Genomic DNA, 18448 nt, shown 5'->3' with positions numbered 1-18448 from the left:
GATCACAGGCACTTTTCATTCAAGGATCCCAAGTGCTCCCTGAAACAAGCTGGCAAACCAAGCAACATCCCCTCTCCAACCTATTCTGTCCCTAACCCCACATCCCAGGTACCATCATAGAAGGACACGGCCTTTATACTTTGGAAGAAATCCTGAGAAGTCTCCTGTTCTTTGCTTGGTCTTTCTCCCATGTCATTCCCTTCTGTGCCCCTCGTTTATCTGTGAAGTGGAGTTAAACACAATAGCAGGGTCTTAGCTGAGCCTTGGTGACTTTGTTCCCTCCCAGGGTGGATCAGAGGGCAGGAACAGTATGGTGAAGCCAGCCTGGAGTTGGCACCAGAAGATGATGGACTGAAAGGGCTCTAAATGGGAACCCATTGGTAGAACCTTTAAGTGTTCTTTGCCTCAAAAACAAACAAAAGAAACAAAGCAAACAAAACAGACTTCCAGAAATCAAGTGGGATACCAGCTCCAACTATTCTTTTTTTAAATTGTTAATTTAAAAAATTTATTTAATTGTAGTTGATGAACAATAGTATGTAAGTTACAGGTATACAATATACTGATGCACAACGTATAAAGGTTATGCTTCACTTAGAGTTATTATGAAATATTGGCTATATTTTCCATATTGTACAATATATCCTTATAGCTTATTCTATACATAAGAGTCAGCACCCCTTAATCCCCACCCCGCCTTCCACTCCCTACTTCCCTCTCCCCACGGGTAACCACAAGTTTGATCCCTGTATCTGTGAGTCTGCTTCTTTTTGGTTCTGTTCATTAGTGTGCTGTATTTTTCAGATTCCACATACCTTAATTGTCTTTTGCAGGGAGGTGTGATCCCCAGAGGCTAAAGAAGCCACACACATTTGGGTGAGAGTTACAAGGAACAAAGATACACTGGGCAGACATGAAATACTAGAAATCCATGGTGTTGGTCTGTCTGATGGGACCCCTTTCTCTGTACCTCTCATTTTTCTCTGCCAGAGAAGCCACTGTCTTTGCCTCTACTGGGATCCTAGTCACCTTATATTGGACAGCTAGGAGTGGAGGGATGAAGAAAACTGGGGGGACACTGCCATTCAGAACCACAGTGTTGCTCTCTTCTGATCTGACTCCTTCCTTTTGATCATGAATACTTCCCAGCAACTTTCATTGCCTACGCTTGTTTTTGGAGGTTCCACTTTCTTCTCTTTCCCCTAGTTGAATGATCTTCAGTCCAAATTGCAAAGGACAGCATCAGACTGACTGGGGCAATGAATCTCTCTCCTATTAAGAAGAGAGCCTCTTGCAAGAAGTTACTCCATACATTGTATAGCTAGGCTAGTCTTTGATCAAGTGTCCACACTTCTCTAGAGAGTATCATACTAAGTGGAGTAAGTCAGACAGAGAAAGGCAAATACCGTATGATATCACTTATATATGGAAACTAATTTAAACAATGATACCAAGAACTTATTTATAAAACAAATAAAATTACAGATTTTGAAATCAAATCTGTGGTTACCAAAGGAGAATCAGTGGCAGGGAGGGATAAATTAGGGGGTGGAATTAACATATACACACTACTATATAAAATAGGAGTTTCCCTGTGGCACAGTAGGTTAAGGATCTGGCATTGTCACTATAGCAGCTCCGGTCACTGTTGTGGTACGGGTTTAATCCCCAGCCCAGAAACTTCTTTATTCCACAGGCGGGTGTGGCCAAAAAAGAAAAAATTAAATTAAATTAAATAAATACAAGGACCTACTGTATAGCAAGGAAAGTCTACTCAATATTCTGTAATAACCTATATGGGGAAAAAGAATGGAGATATATATATACACATATATATATAACTGATATATATAACAGATTTATTTTGCTGTACACCTGAAACTAATACAATATTGTAAGTCAACTATACTTAAATATTTTTTTTTAAAGAGCAACCTGGTAATGTTTATGAGAGTGGGGAACTGTGAGTTAGGAATTTCAGCTTGAGAGGGATATCGGGCACCAGGCTAGTAAAGATCCTTAATGAAACAAATGCACATCAAATACGTAAGAAAATAGCTTTGGTGAAAACATACACACATGCAGTGAAAATATATGTTTCTGCTAAAAGTTATGAAATCAAAGAAAGAGGTTCAAGTACTTGTCATCACTATGGAACACGCTTACAGATGGGGTTAAGGCGACACAGCAAGAAAGTCAAATCTCTTACAGTTCAGGTCAAATTCCTAATATGTTACTCACTGTTTGGTTTTGTTTTTCTGAAAGAAGAAAACACTGCCCAGTTTTTGTTCTGCTTTTTATAATAAAGCATGCATTGTGGCTTTTATTAATTCTGAAAGAGAAAGCATACTATGTAAAATAGTAAACCACTTTACGATTGTCCTTTGATAATCTATATGCCAGGGAGGCTGTAGTTTATTTATCTAAGTAAGGCTAAATTTTTATTATACACAAACGACTTCAAACTGTTCTTAAAATGAATAAAGAAGAAAAGCCATCTCTGCTTGCATAACTACACAATTACATGGTTTTCACCAAACTCTGAATGTTTCTTTCTTTAAAGTGACATTGGACTATATCTATTTTTACAATTTTTTCCCGGGGAAACTGAGGAATAAAATTAAAGTCAAGTTTTGGCTTCCTTCTATGCCAATGTCAGACAATACCTTCAGTCAAAATGTCTTATTAGAGAAATAGGCTCAAGATCAAAAATGCGACAGGACCTACTTCATCGAGCCCCTGGTTCTTGGCTACTGCATTTTTCCCCTCTTTGCAGTTGGAGCCATTTGATATCCTGTGTCTGCCCAGCCGTCTCTCAGTTCCAAAGGCACTTGATGGAAAGGGTTTGAGGACCCTCACACCACATTGGAGGTGCCGCCTTCAAGACACAGTTATTGTTCCTCCTTGCAGAGCTTGTGTCCAATACTCCTGAATGGTTTTCCTGGTTTCTGAAACCCAGATATAAAAACAACTTTCTGGGAGTTCTCATTGTGGTGCAGCAGAAACCCATGAGGACGCAGGTTCGATCCCTGGCCTGGCTCAGTGGGTTAAGGATCCAGTGTTGCTGTGAGCTGTGGTGTAGGTCAGCGGCTGTGGCTCCAATTGGACCTTTAGCCTGGGAATTTCCATATGCCACGGGTGCATCCCTAAAAACAAAAAAAGAAAAAAAAAAACCTTCTGGTAAGTGGCCCTTTGACTTGGAAAGAGATCACTGAACTTTGAGAGGATCTCTCTTCCATTTGTGGCATCGGTGTGCCTTCCCAGGACCTGCAGGTCTACTTTCTGCCTCCTGGATCCCTAATTACAGCATGATCCATACAATGGAGCAGAGTGAAATCCTTTGGACTGGTGAGATGGCCAAGGAGCCCAAGAGCCAAATCAGGGAGCAGCGACTCATGGCTTGCAGGCCAAGTCTGACCCTTGGCCCGCTTCAGTAAAGCTTGCAAGCTGAGAGGTTTTGACTTTGTTGAGGTGGTTTTTTTTTTTAGAAAAAAAGAAAGAGGAAGAAGAAAATATGCAACAGAGACTATATGTAGCCGACAAAGCCTAAAATATTTACTCTTCAGCTCTTTACAGGAAAAGTTAGCCAATCTCTGACCTAAATTACCACACAGAGCCACAGCATGGATGGAGCCTGTTGTCCACGGCTGCCCTTGTTACTTAAAAGGAAACTGCATTTGTGGTCTCTTCTTATTTGGGGTATTTAATTTTGAAAAAGCTGTTGCCAACTTGGAAATTCCATATCAGGCATCACAATCTGTGTCCAATGACGTCAGAAAATAAATCACATATGGGAGTTCCCGTCGCGGCACAGCGGAAACAAATCTGATTAGGAACCATGAGGTTGCGGGTTCAATCCCTGGTCTCGCTCAGTGGGTTAAGGATCCTGTGAAGCCGTGAGCTGTGGTGTAGGTCGCAGATGTGGCTCAGATCCTGTGTTGCCTTGGATGTGGTATAGGCTGGTGGCTGTAGCTCCAATTCGACCCCTAGCCTGGGAACATCCATATGTCACGGGTGTGGTCCTAAAAAGACAAAAGACAAAAAAAAGAAAAAAGAAAGAAAGAAAGAAAGAAAGAAAGAAAGAAAGAAAGAAAGAAAGAAACCACATACGGAACATCAGCTTCAATTAGAACCACTCTCTCATTAGATTTCTGATCATTGATATTGTTTCCAAGACCCATCAGTCTTCTTGCTGGTAGAACGTGAGAGCCGAATGAGGGAGGATGGGGCTAGGGATGGGATTATTCCCTCTGCCTTTCTCAAGGTAATGTTAATATCGAAGAAAGGCCCTAAAAAGACAAAAAGCAAAAAATAAAAAGTATTAACGCTACAGATGATGTCAATAATCCCGCAAAGATCTGGCTGGCTCCCTTCTCCTGGGCATAGCTGCTCTCCTGACAGATGACTGCAGGTCCTTGTTAATGGAATAGAAAGATGGTGAACAGTGCTTGCAGCCCTATCATAGGGTCCATTCATTTATGGGCTGTGGGTCTATGAACCAGGAAAGCGCTATCACTCATAATTATAGTCACTTAGGTCATTTAGAGTTTTGCTTTTGTTTGGGGGTTGTTTATGCAGATCGAGGAGGATGATAATAAGACCCACATGTTTCTTTAAGTCTTAGGCACCTCTTGTCCCGTCAAACATCCCGGACATTCAAAACCTATGGTCATCGCTTTGGCCCTGCTGCCTGTTATGGCAACCACATCCATTCCATCTGTCTTGGGTCCTGCATTGTGTCTTCCCTTGCCCTTTGCCACCTGGAACCCCATCCACTCCACAGAAATCAGGCAGCTCCTACCATCACGGGACAACTACTCCAAACACTTCTCAAGGTATTTCTTTTTCTTTTTCTTTTTTGTCTATTTAGGGCCACACCCACGGCATATGGAGGTTCCCAGGCTAGGGGTCAAATCAGAGCTGTAACTGCTGGCCTACACCACACCCATAGCAAACTCCAGATCCAAGCCACGTCTGCAACCTATACCACAGATCACCCCCATGCCAGATCCCCAACCCACTGAGCGAGACCAGGGATCGAACCTACATCCTCATGGATACTAGTTGGGTTTCTTCCTGCTGAGCCACGACAGGAACTCCTCCAGGTATTTCTTGGTGGAGGCAGTGCCTCGTTGAAGGAGGTATCCTTTAGTCTCTCTTGGGAGACATAAGTAGGTGTAGATGACTGATTTGCATGTATAAATGTACCCCAATGTTTCCTTATCTTTATGTCTTTTTCTCTACATTATCCCAAGAAATTTCTGGCATTATAGCTTACACCTTGACCATTACTGTGGATATGGCTAGGGGCATGATAGCTATTGGCCACATTTCTATCCCATATACCCACATTTCTATCAAACGTTCTGAGCTGCTCAAGTGAGCATATTGAACCCAGAATCTCTGGCAACTGCACCCCATGCAAAATAATCAACCCGATCTAAAATTAAGCTTCTCCCTTCTTGGTCTGACACCCTCGGAATCCATTCCCACACATATTGCAGGTTTTTGCCATCACAAATGGGCAAAATCTTGTGATTTTCTCTGTTGTATAAAGCTCTTCTCTCCAGCTTTGACTGTGTTTGCCACCACACCAGCATGCTGGAGTTGGATTCTAGCTGTGTGGCTCTGAAGCCAATGCTGGGGTGTGGGGCTCAAGGAGGGCTGGCATCTCCCTCAAGTGGAGCCATCACAGAAACTTCTGGCAAGAAAGGAGCAGCCTCATGAAACAGGAAACAAGTTTGCTTCTGCTTTCAAGGAATACTTGGTGGAATGAGGGCTTCTGAAGTACTCAGAGACGTTAAGCCTCTACCAATTTCTCTATTTGTTTCTCTGGTCCCATTCTTTCCCTCAGATGCCCTCTTGTTCACATAACAGATCTGAATCCACCCTACACTGTGGTTCAGAAGCTCAAAGGATCTGGCTCTATTTCTTTTGGCTGCCAGTTCAACAGCTATAAGACAGAGGAGAGTCCTATAGCATGCCATAGAAGTTCTCTGATTCTCTGACCATAACTTGAGCAGAACACTTTCAATAGCACTTTATTATTTGTCCTTTAAGTTCCATGGAACAGATAGAAAAATCCACCCCACTGCCCCACAAGTCTTTACATTCTTTTTCTTCCCATAATGACCATCATCACTTAAGCCACCAAAACCTTATCCTTAATAAGCCTCTTATTCCACACAATGCCAATGGATGATTTAAGTTTCTGCATCACTAGTGTGCACCAGTGTCTATTTTATGATTCTAGCAGAACCTTAGCTGCCTTTATTTCCAACTGGTGAGCCAGCCAATGTTAGAATCTCATTTCTTTGAAATTCTGTTGCTTATGATCACTATAGCCAGTCATTACCCTGTGAAGGTTCAATTATAAGAGAACAAAACCTACCCTAGATTGTGTTAGCACAAAGGAATTTCTTTTATGAGATATTAAATGGCTTATAAAGTTGTTTATAAACTGAAGAGAATTTAGTCTGATCTTCCAGGAAAAAAAAAAAAAAAATCTTGAGTCATGATGCAGAACTGCTGCTGCTCTGGCCATAATCAGGAAGCTGCCTGAGGAAGCAGGAAGTCATGATGACAGCTGCGAGCTCAGGATCAAATCGCTTCCACTTCAATCTGCATCAGCAAAAAAGAGGAGCCACGTGCCATGTTCCCTCCACTCTTATTTCAGTTCTGGATTTTAGTCTTACGTAAAGGCATCTGGTTGGCAGAACGTAAATCACATCCAGAAATGTGGGAAAGGTGTATTTTCGTTTGCCAGCCTCTGAAGTATAGGAAGCCATACTAGAAAGAGGTAGAAATTCTGAGCAAGCCAGTCTGTGATATCCATCATCGTACTTTCGGGGCGGGGGGGGGTTCCCTGTGATTAGAACTCTGCTGAGAGGATTTCCTCACACCAACCTGCCTGTCTTTCCACTTTCTGTATATTGATTGCGCTCCTAGATTGTTCATGTCTATTAGACAAATTTGCCCCCCCCACACAGTTAGTTGGTATTAAAACTCCTCCTTGATATGAACTACTTCGCTGGACTACTGGTATCTGCTTCTCCTTGGCATACTCGTTACCTGAAGTTTTTTGCTTACTAGGTTGACCTTTTTGCTCTCTTACTGCCGCCTTCTTCATTATACCTACCAGAAGAAGGATTTAACAATTCTACTGGCAGATCCAATCTCAATACGGTCAACTCGGACATGCTACAGCAAATCTCATGATTTAGTGATAAAGACGTATTAAATTTTAGATTACTATTCCAAATTTTCAAAGAGGTTGCTATCATCTCTGATGAACTTACTACCAATAATATTAACATATATCAACTTCATAGCTAGGAACTCAATAATATCTTACATCTTCCTTTTAAATCTGGTACATGTACAAGGCAGTATAACTTTTCTGATTCAAATATTCCCCCTTGTTCCCCAAAGAACATTAATTATGCTGACCAGTCACCTGCAGATAACCACATTTACCCTAATGAGCTCATCTCTTTTCTTCCAAAACCCTTGACTCCAGAGGCTTTATATTTGAACTTAAGTATTTTCTGAAGAATCTAGTATAAAATGAATTATGTAGCTTCCTTCTGCACATAATTAGATTTCGGTGAATCACACAAAGATCACTTTGACCCTCACCACTCCATGATCTTTCTATCGTCATCTCACAGAATTTAAAAAGAGCTCATTAAAAATGGTAGCTTTGTCCAGCTGTGTTGAAACTTCCTAATATCTGGTCCATTAAAGAATTTTATTCTTGATCTTGTACATAGTTTATATCAGGTTTAATATAGTATGAGGAGGGAGCTCTGTTTTATTTCTCTGAGATTTTTGTTGAATTATTACTAGTGTCACCAATAAAATAGATATTTGGTTCTAAAACAGGCATTATTATTATTATTATTATTATTTGGAGATAACATATCCAGCATATGGTTCCAAGGTTCCCATCTTTGATGAGTTAGGAAATTGGTTTTGGGTAAATGTGTCTGACACATCTGATCCTAAAAATAAATTTTGGATTGCTCTCAAGATAGCCTTCTGAAATTACATAATTTTCACAAGTTATTAATATCACTCAGAATTTCTCTTTCCATGCTGCTTTAAAAATCTACACATTGTCTCCTCCACTATTACCACCATCCCTAAGTCATTGTTTATTCTTATAAGGGAGGCATTAATTGACTCTCTCTTTCTGACCCAGAGTAATAGGAAATTTGGGTTCCTCACATAGTCCAACCCTGAAGCCCATCCCAGGTACTTTCAAACCTTTAAAACCACACATTTCTATTTGTTCTGAATTCTTTCTTGGTGTGTGTGTGTGTGTGTGTGTGTGTGTGTGCGCGCGCGCGCGCGCGCGCGTGCACGTGTGCTTTTTAGGGCCACACCCACGGCATATGGAGGTTCCCAGGCTAGGGGTTGAATCGGAGCTGCAGCTGCCAGCCTATGCCACAGCCACAGCCACAGCAATGGCAGATCCCAAAGCTCTAATTATTACACATTTAAGAGTAAATTTTTGAATTATTTCTTGGTCTGTTTTGTTGGCCTTGCCCATGACATGCTGAAGTTCCTGGCCAGAGATCGAACTCATGCCAATGTAACCAGGGCCAGAGCAGTGACAAGGCCAGACCCTTAACCCTCTGAGCTACAAGGTAACTCCAATTTCTCAGTTTTGAAAGATATGTCTTTTTAGTTGGAGGAGGAGGAAAATTTTCATATGTGGGGGTAGTGTTCTTTTTAACTATAGCTCACCAGTGACTGGACTGTGGTCATATGGTTGTGTGTGAGAGTGTGTGTGTATACACACGTGCACGCGTTGCATGTTCAAATTGCTAGCTTAGAGCCACTGATGTTTTAAGGACAAGTACAACAGTTTTCTAAATGGAAAACGTTACAAAAAGCCATTGACTGGCAAGTCATAGGTGACCTCAGTCGCTGCTCTTGAATTACTGAAAATAAGCAATGCTCCATTTGCTCTTTACCTAAAATAAATGAAGTTCTTCCGATCCATGAATGCTACAATAAAAGGTCAAAATCTTTTATTCCCATCTCAAGAGCAATGTCTCCAAAAGGCACTGTGCCCTGTGCCTTTGCTGAGCAAAACAACTAAAGGAATAGCAGTTTTTAATTACAAGATACAAGGTCTTTTCTAAAGACCTTATGACTTTGGGACATTAAAAAGCTAGTTCACCAACAAGACACAAAAACAGAAGCAACCTAAAGTGAAAATGTCAATTTAAATGTTACATAGGAATTCATTTAACAGTGTTTGAATGAAATAAAATGAGTTATATGTCTTTTTCAAAAAAATGTTTAATATCTGCATTTTCTTTGCTTTCCCTACTTATGTTTTGTCTTATTTTGTAAATGTGTACTTCTTTTTGTTACACTACTGAATTTTTTTACTGGAAGGGGCCTGTAGTTTAGGTAATGAGTAGAAGATGTAATTGTGAAATTTTGATTATGATAATAGATTCAATATTTTATAAAGAAAGAAAGTTAAAATGTTTTTAAACTCACTGAGTCACCGCTGGTGACTGTGAATTTCGGGATGATCTAACAGGTAAGGAAAAGTATCCCATGTGGTAGGGTCCACCACTGGGTTAGTTAATGGTACTTTCAGATAATATTTTTCTAATTACAAAATATTAGCACTCATCTAAGAAATTATGGGAAACATTAAAAATACCTATTGTCACCTACTCAGAGATATTTGGTATTAATATCTGGTGGATTTTATTTCCAATATTCAGTGGCTAAGAGCATGGAATCTAGAGCCAGTTCAAATAACTACTCCTCCATTTACAATCCTTGAGACTTTGTGTATGTACCAGCACTACTTTGTGACTCAGTTTCCATATCAATAAAATGGGCATGATACTAGAGATAATTCACGAAGTCACTGAGAACATTAAATGAGTAATACATGTAAAGAGCTTAGGGAAGGAGTTCCCGTCATGGCTCAGCAGTTTATGAACTCGACTAGTATCCATGAGGATGCTGATTCGATTCTGGCTTCACTCAGTGGGTTAAGGATCTGGCATTGCCATGAGCTGAGGGGGTAGGTCGCAGACTCAGCTCCAATCCCACATTGCTGTGGCTGTGGTGTAGGCTGGCAGCTCCAGCTCCAGCTCAGCCCCTAACCTGGGAACCTCCATATGCAGGGATGTGCCCCCCCCAAAAAAAAAGCTTAGGGAAAAATTCTCTGATATATAGTAAGAGTAATATATAACAGCTTTAATAGCTTTAATTGTTGTTGTTAAGGTTTTTATATTGATGGTTTAATATGTTTGGGGACATCACCAACTTAAAAAAAAAAGAATCATGATACTTCTGGAAAATTTGGAAAGTAGCGACAAAAATTTTTAAATAAAACTACACTTGTTATTACATTATCAGACATAACCACCATTACTATCTGGGCATACGGTTTTAAAACCATCTCTGATCATGATAGATCCCAAATACTCTGGAGAGATTTAAAAATATATATAATACATAGAAATAAATTTTAAAAAGTAGTGGGAGACTTGTATACTAAAAATTATAAATGCTGCTGAGGGAATTTCTAAGTAATTGGAAAGGTATTCCAGGAATTTAAAGACTCATTAGTCATAAGCTGACAGTTGTCCCCAAATTGGCCTATAGATTCAAGACTGTTAGAAATGGCAAGAGGTGAAGGAGGCAGAGAGGGGAGCAACGAGATCTCAACCAGGTTTATCCACCATCAGAGTTGCCCAGGAGCACTGAGCAGAGAGAACTCAGGCTCCCTGCTGGGAGCAACTAGTTATACAGGGAAAGGAGTAGTTTCTATTTTTAGAACATTCTATTTTTAGCAGAGGTTCCTGCTGGAATAAGAAACAGGGAAGATACAAGTTACCTTGTCATAATTTAACAGTTTCTCTAGATAAGTTTGTCTTGCAGCTTTGTGTTTCATTTTGTACAGTCACCATCTAACAAAGACAATACCTATTTAAATTCTGGCAGGTCTTTTTATTTGTAGAAATTGACGAGATGATTCTAAAAGGTATATGGAACTATGAAAGACCTAGAAGAGCCAAAAATTTTGAAAATAAGAGCAAAGTAGGAAGACTTTGATTTCCCGATTTTAAAACTTAATCTAAATTACAGTTATCAGGACAGTGTGATGTTGGCATGAAGATAGACATATTTTTACAAAGAAAATTCATTTTCCTTTAAAAAAATTTGTTTCTTCATTTACTATGGCTGCACCATGGCATATGGAAGCTTCCAGGCCAAGGATGAGATCTGAGCTGAAGCTATGACCTATGCTGCATCTGTGGCAACACTGGATCTACTGTTCCAGGCTGGGTATCAGACCAATGCTTCAAAGTGACCTGAGCTGCTGCAGTCAGATTCTTAACCCACTGGGCCAAAGAAGGTACTCCCATTTTCCCTTTTAACAAATGATTCTTGGATAAGTGGATATCCACATGCCCCCTCCCCAAAAATGAGCTTAGATCCTCATACACAAAAATGAACACAAAATGGATCACAGGGTTAAAGAGCTAAAACAATAAAAACTTTAGAAGATAACAAAGAGAAAATATTTGAGAATTTGGGTTAGGTAAAGATTTCTTAAATACAACACTAAAATTATGGTCCATAAAAATTTATAATAAATTTAATTTCCTCACAATTCGAAATTCTTACATGTCAAGATATACCATTAACAAAATGAAAAGACATGGAGTTCCTGTCATGGCACAGCGGAAATGAATCCGACTAGGAGCCATGAGGTTACAGGTTCGATCCTTGGCCTCACTCAGTGGGTTAAGGATCTGACATTGCTGTGAGCTGTGGTGTAGGTCTCAGACACCACCAGGATCCCACATTTATGGCATAGGCCCACAGCTGTAGCTTTGATTAGAACCCTAGCCTGGGAACCTCCATATGCCGTGGGTGCAGCCCTAAAAGGCAAAAATCAAGCAAGCAAGCAATAAAAATATAAATAAAAAATAAAAATTAAAAATCATTGCAATTTTCACTTAAAAAATGAAAAATAAATTTTAAAAATGAAAAGACAAGCCATAGACAGAAAAGAATATTTATAAAACACATATCTGATAAAGAACTATATCTAGAATACACAAAGAACCTTTATAATTTAATCACAAAACAAACCAATCAAAATATGGACAAAAAGGACTTTGCTGTACAGCAGACATTAGCATAACATTGTAAATCAACTGTGGCTTAATTTTTAAAAATGAAGTAGAACCCTCCCCCAAAAAATAGACAAAAAGTTTGAATAGACATCTCACCAAAAACAATAAATGAATAGCTGATAAGCACAGGAAAAGATGCTCAGTGTCATTTATCAGTAGGGTAATGCAAAACTAAAATCTGGCACAAATGAACCTATCTGCAAAACAGAAACAGACTCACAGACCTAGAGAACAGACTGGTGGTTCCTAAGGGGGAAGGGGGAGGGAGTAGGATGGATTGGGAGTTTGGGGTTAGTAGATGCAAACTATTACATTTAGGATGGATAAGCAATGAGATCCTACTGTACAGCACAGGGAACTATATCCAGTCTTTTGGGATAGACAATGGCGGAGGATAATATGAGAAAAAGAATGTGTGTGTGTGTGTGTGTGTGTGTGTGTGTGTGTGTGTATGTGTATGTATATATACATATATGAATGACTGGGTCACTCTGCTGTATAGCAGAAATTGGCACAACATTGAAAATCAAGTATAATTTTTTAAAAGTAGAATAAAGTCAGTAGAATATTTTAAAAAAAAAACCACAATAAGATACCACTATAATCAAATGTGGTTAGAATGTGGGGACTCAGGAAGCCTCCTACCATATGAGTGGCACGTAAAATAGTATAGAGCCAACTGGAAAACAATTTGAAGATTTGTCATAATGTTTTTAAACTAAATTACTATAAGGTTCAGCAATTTCACTTTTAGGTATCTACCCAGGAATATTAATATCAGTATTAGTCATAGTAGCCAAAAACTGGAAACAACCACATGTCCATCAAATGACAAATGGTTAGATAAAATGCAGTATACCCCTACAGTGGAATACTATTTAGCAGTAACAAAGAAGGAGCCACTGATATGTGTCATGATGTGTCTGTTCAGGGGCTTTTCATACACTTCTCATTGACATTCAGTTCTTAACCAACCAACTGCCAAACATTATGCTAAGGGAGAGAAGCAAGACAGAAGAAACCATATATTGTATAACTCCATTGTTTTTAATAGTCAAAAAAGGCAAATTATGGAAACACAAAGTAGATTAGTGGTTGCCTAGGGCAGGGTATGTGGGATGGAGATGCAGAGTAGAAGTTAATATACATGAGAAACACTATCAGGGTGATGGAAATGATCTAAAACTGATGGTTGCATAACTTGGTAAATTTAACTTAAAAATCAGAGGACTGTATGCTTTAAATGGGTGAATTATATGATATGAAATATGCCTCAAATAAAGTTCATTGAAAATATTCTAATGGATTCCATCCTCAGCAATGTATCTCTGTGTCTTGAAAACAGTACGTGGGCTATATACTATGCACACGGAAGCATCATTGGATCTTGTTAAAATTACTTATTTCTCTTTTTTCATTAAAGTATAGTTGATTTACAAAGTTTCTTCAATTTCTGTTGTACAGCTAAGTGACCCAATCACACTGTTCCTTGTGTTACTTATTTCTGTCACCCCCTAGAAGTCTTACAGATAAGACATAGAAATCCTCTTTTTAACAAGGTCCCATGCAATCAGTATTTAACATGTTCTTAAACACAGTGTATCACAGAATTACTGCGGTAAAAGTAATGTAACGAATGGCATCACTGGCCAGGACAGAGCAAAATCTAAACAGCAGATGGTTAGTGAAACAAAAGGACTGATTTGTGAATGTGAAGGCAGGTAAGGATGCATAATCAAGAAGGTAGAACTCTTTGGGGGTATATGCTTTGAGCTGAGATCTGAAATATGAATAGGACAAAGTAAGGAGAAGAGGGCATTTCAGGCCCAAAGCAGTGGGAAAATAATAATTAGCTACATTTTAGGAAGGGTCTATCCATCTTCTAGCTGCAGAAGTTATAATCTGCCCTGGGCCCACAGCTGTATCCTGTAAACAAAGAGCTAGTTTATTGGTGAGGAGAGATGCATTCTGATGGAGGCTGGCTACCATTAGGACCTGTGGGATTAAGATTATCTGAACGTTCTAACAATAATAAACCCAAGTGGATATCAAGATGACACAGAGACTTTGATTTTACTTATTTTAATCATTTACAACATTTCCCAAAAACTTTATGAAGGTACGATTTACACTATATAATTTGCCCATTTTAAGTGTGCAATTCAATGAATATTTTAGAATATTTTCATCTCATCAATAATATCCCTTGTGGAGTTCCCATTGTGACTCAGCGGCTTAAGATCCCTGGCCTCACTCAGTGGGTTAGTATCCGGCATTGCAGCAAGCTACAGCGTAGGTCACAGACGTGGCTTGGATCTGGCATTCCTGTGGCTGTGGCGTAGGCCTGCCTTTGCAGCTCCGATTGGACTCCTAGCCCAGGAATTTCCATACGCCACAGGTGTGGCCTTAAAAAGGAAAAACTACTACTACCACTAATAATAATATCCCTCCTGCCTATAAACTGTTAATCCCTGTCTCCACCCCCTGTCGCAATACAATCACATATTTGGGAGTATGACTTATTTCACTTAGCATAATGTTTATGAGGTTCATCCATGTCATATCACATGCCAGTACTTTATTTCTTTGTATTGCTAAATAATATTCCATTGAGTGAATTTTCCACATTTTCTTTATTCACCCGTTGAAGAACATTTGTACATTTTCCACTTTTTGCTATTATGAATAATGATGCTATGAATATTTGCATGCAATTTTTAAAAATATGGATGTATGCTTTCACTTACCTAGGATAGATAACTTGGCATGAAATTGCTGGAATGCATGGTAACTTTAGGTTTAATTTTATTTAAAAAAAAAACTGCCAAACTTTTTTTTTTGGTCTTTTTCTAGGGCCGCACTCAGGGCATATGGAGGTTCCCAGGCTAGGGGTCTAATCAGAGATGTAGCCGCCAGCTTACGCCAGAGTCACAACAAGAGGGATCCGAACCGAGTCTTCGACCTACACCACAGCTCACGGCAACGCCGGATCCTTAACCCGCTAGGCGAGGCCAGGGAACAAACCCAGAACCTCATGGTTCCTAGTCGGATTCGTTAACCACTGAGCCACAACGGGAACTCCTGCCAAACTATTTTCAGAGATCCATACCATTTTACATTTTCACCAGCAGTATAGGAGGTTTTCTGACTCCCCATATGCTGGACAACATTTATTGTCTGTCTTTTTGATAATAGCTAGTGGGTATGAAATGGTACTCACCATGGTTTTAATTTGCATTAATCTACCGACTAATGATGTTAAGAATATTTTTACATGCTTATTGGCCATTTGAATATCTTTGGTGGAATACCTACCCAAATAGTTTATTTTTAATTGGGTTCTTTTTAACTATTATTGAGGTATAAGAGTTATTTGTATATTCTGAGTACACATCCTTTATCAGATACATGAGTTACAAACATTTTCTCCCCATCTCTGGTTTGTTTGTCTTTTCATTTTCATAATGATGTCTTTGAAATACAAATGTTCTAAAATTCTATGAGATCCAATTGATTATTCTTTACTTTTTTTAAAGCAGTTTATTAATTTTAGAAGGTGGTTTTCTAACCACAAGTTAGTATACTACACTTTATGGGTTTTTTTGTTTTTGGCCCCATCCCAAGGCACATGGAAGTTCCCAGGCCAGGGATAGAACACGGGCCACAGCAGTGACTCAAGCCACTGCAGTGACAATGACAGTTCCTTAACCCACTGAGCCGCCAGGGAACTCCTACCCTTTGAGTCATGCTTTTGTTGTAGATCCAAGAAATCTTTTTCTAATCCAAGTTATCAAGATTTTCTCCTTTATTTTCTTCTAAAAGATTTTTTTTCAACTCTTACTTCCATGTATCTGATTTGTTTTGAGTTAATTTTTGTGTAATAGTGTGAGATGAGAGTTTAACTCCATCTTTTAAATGTGTATATCCAATTGTCCCAGCATAATGTGTTGAAAATATCCTTTTCCCAAGAGAATGGCACTGGCACCTTTGTGGAAAATCAAGTTAACTACAAATATAAGGGTTTATTTCTAGATTCCTTTTTTTTTTTTTTTTTTGTCTTTGGGCCGCTCCCACGGCATATGGAGGTTCCCAGGCTAGGGGTCGAATCAGAGCTGTAGCCGCCAGCCTACACCAGAGCCACAGCAACTCGGGATCCGAGCCGTGTCTGCAACCTACACCACAGCTCACGGCAACGCTGGATCATTAACCCACTGAGCAAGGGCAGGGACCGAATCCACAACCTTATGGTTCCTAGTCGCATTCGTTAACCACTGCACCACGACGGGAACTCCTATTTCTAAATTCTTAAATCTGTTCCATTTTTCTATTGGTCTATCCTTATGCCAGTACCACATTATCTAGTATGCCTATCTTTACAGTAAGTTTTAAAATCAGGAACTTCACTTCTGGGAGTTCCTGTAGTGGCTCAGTGGGAACAAATCCAACTAGTACCCATGAGATTATGGGTTCCAACCCTGGCCTTGCTCAGCGGGTTAAAGATCTGGCGTTGCCATGAGCTGTGGTGTAGGTCGCAGGTGCGTCTCAGATCTTGCAGTGCTGTAACTGTGGCGAGAGACTGGAGGCTATAGTGCCGATTCGACCCCTAGCCTAAGAACTTCCATGTATGCCACGGGTATTGCCCTAAAAAGCAAAAAAAAAAAAAAAAAAAAAGAAGAAGAAGAAGAAGTAAACTTCCTTTTTTTTTTTTTTTTTAATTGTTTTGGCTATTCAGGATCTTTTCACTCACTTATCACTGACATTTAGTACTTAAAAAGCCAAATGCTTCTAAAGTTTCATTTAACTGTCCATTTCTTTTCCTTTTTTTTTTTTTTTTTTTTTTTTTTTTTTTTGGCCCTACCTGCAGCATGTGGAAGTTTCAAATTTCAGGGCCAGAGATCAGACCAGAGTCACTATAGAGATGATGCCGTCTTGTTATGCTCTAGGCCACAGGGGAAGTTCTCTGTTCATTTTTTTTAAGTCACCCAAGTGCTGTGTTGTTCACATAAAGACCAAAAGGGGAAAACACAATCATTGTTTTTGTGTCTAGTTGATAGATTAACACCTACAGGGATGGCAATGTACATGAAAGACTATATAGGTGAGCGTGAGATATTTTATTTCATAAAAAACATATATTTATTACCATGTCATTGGGAAAACAGTGTAAAAGATTTCTGGTAAACACACAGATATGAAATGTTAGGGCAGAAGTAATCTCAATGCAGCCATTCTGTGGTTGACTCCAGATCTTTCTCATAGCACAAAACATTTTCTGTGTATTGTTGATGATAACATCACATCACAAAATACAGATACATCTTGTTTTATTATACTTTGCTTTCTTTTCACAAATATTGTGTTTTTTTATAAATTTAAGATTGGTGGAAACCCTGCATCAAACAAGACTACTGGTGCCATTTTCCCAACAATGTTTGCTCACTTTCCATCTCTGTGTCACATTTTGGCAATTCTTGCAAAATTTCAAACTTTTTCGTCATTACTATATTTGTTATGGTGACCTGTGATCAAGGATCTTTGATATACTATTGTAATTACTTGTTTTGTATTTCCGATTAAAGTATGCACTTTTTTAGACATAATGCTATTGTACACTCAGCAAAGCAATTAATACTACACTAAAGGATAAACATAACTTTATTTTTACATAAAGATTACATTATAATGTAAGGGTCTAATCCACTATAGCGTGATAGACTACATCATAGTGTAAACACAATTTTTATATGCATTGGGAAATCAAAAAAATGTGTGACTCATTTTATTGTAATATTCACTTTTTTGCCATGGTCTGGAACCAAAGTTACATGATTTCCAAGGTCTGCCTGTATTGTAATTGTTTGGAGTACCGCAAACCACACCCATATAAGACAGTGAACTTAGTCAGTAAATGTTGTATTTGTCCTGACAACTCCAAGTGAGAACCACCATTTCCCATCTCTCTCCATCTCTTCTTGGGCCTTGCTGTTCCCTAAGACACAACAACATTGAAGTGAAGCTAATTAAATACCCATTGGCTTCTAACTGTTCAAGTCTTTCACTTTAAATCAAAAGCTAGAAATGATTACAGTAGGGAGGAAGGCGCGTCAAAAGTTGAGATAAGCCAAAGCTAGGCCTCTTGCACCAAACAGTTAGCCAAGTTGTAAATGCGAAGGAAAAGTTTTTAAAGGAAATCAGAAGCGCTACTCCAGTGGACACACAAATGATAAGAAGGAGAAATAGCCTTATTGCTGACATGGAGG

General features: G+C 39.1%; 1 protein-coding gene across 3 annotated transcripts in view; it reads right to left on the bottom strand.

Annotated features, from left to right (window-relative positions):
• The window catches only part of LOC146400939 (uncharacterized), a 278242-nt gene that overhangs the window by 74576 nt on the left and 185218 nt on the right, over positions 1 to 18448 (bottom strand). For 2 of the 3 annotated variants that reach the window (XR_014812879.1, XM_084972833.1), the window contains exon 4: positions 482 to 4289. The exons of the other annotated variant lie outside the window; for it this stretch is intronic. The gene's annotated coding sequence lies outside the window, so the exon portion shown is untranslated. Of the gene's footprint in view, positions 1 to 481; positions 4290 to 18448 lie in introns of those variants that run through there. 3 annotated transcript variants of the gene reach the window in all.

The sequence above is a fragment of the Sus scrofa genome, chromosome 8, assembly GCF_054392235.1.
Source record: "Sus scrofa isolate SSC_HxYL_T2T_F1_AM1 chromosome 8, Sscrofa_HxYL_maternal_Yorkshire_Landrace_v2.0, whole genome shotgun sequence".
Taxonomy (NCBI): domain Eukaryota; kingdom Metazoa; phylum Chordata; class Mammalia; order Artiodactyla; family Suidae; genus Sus; species Sus scrofa.
Note: the sequence above shows the minus strand (reverse complement) of the source record. Positions and strands in the feature narration are given on the sequence as shown.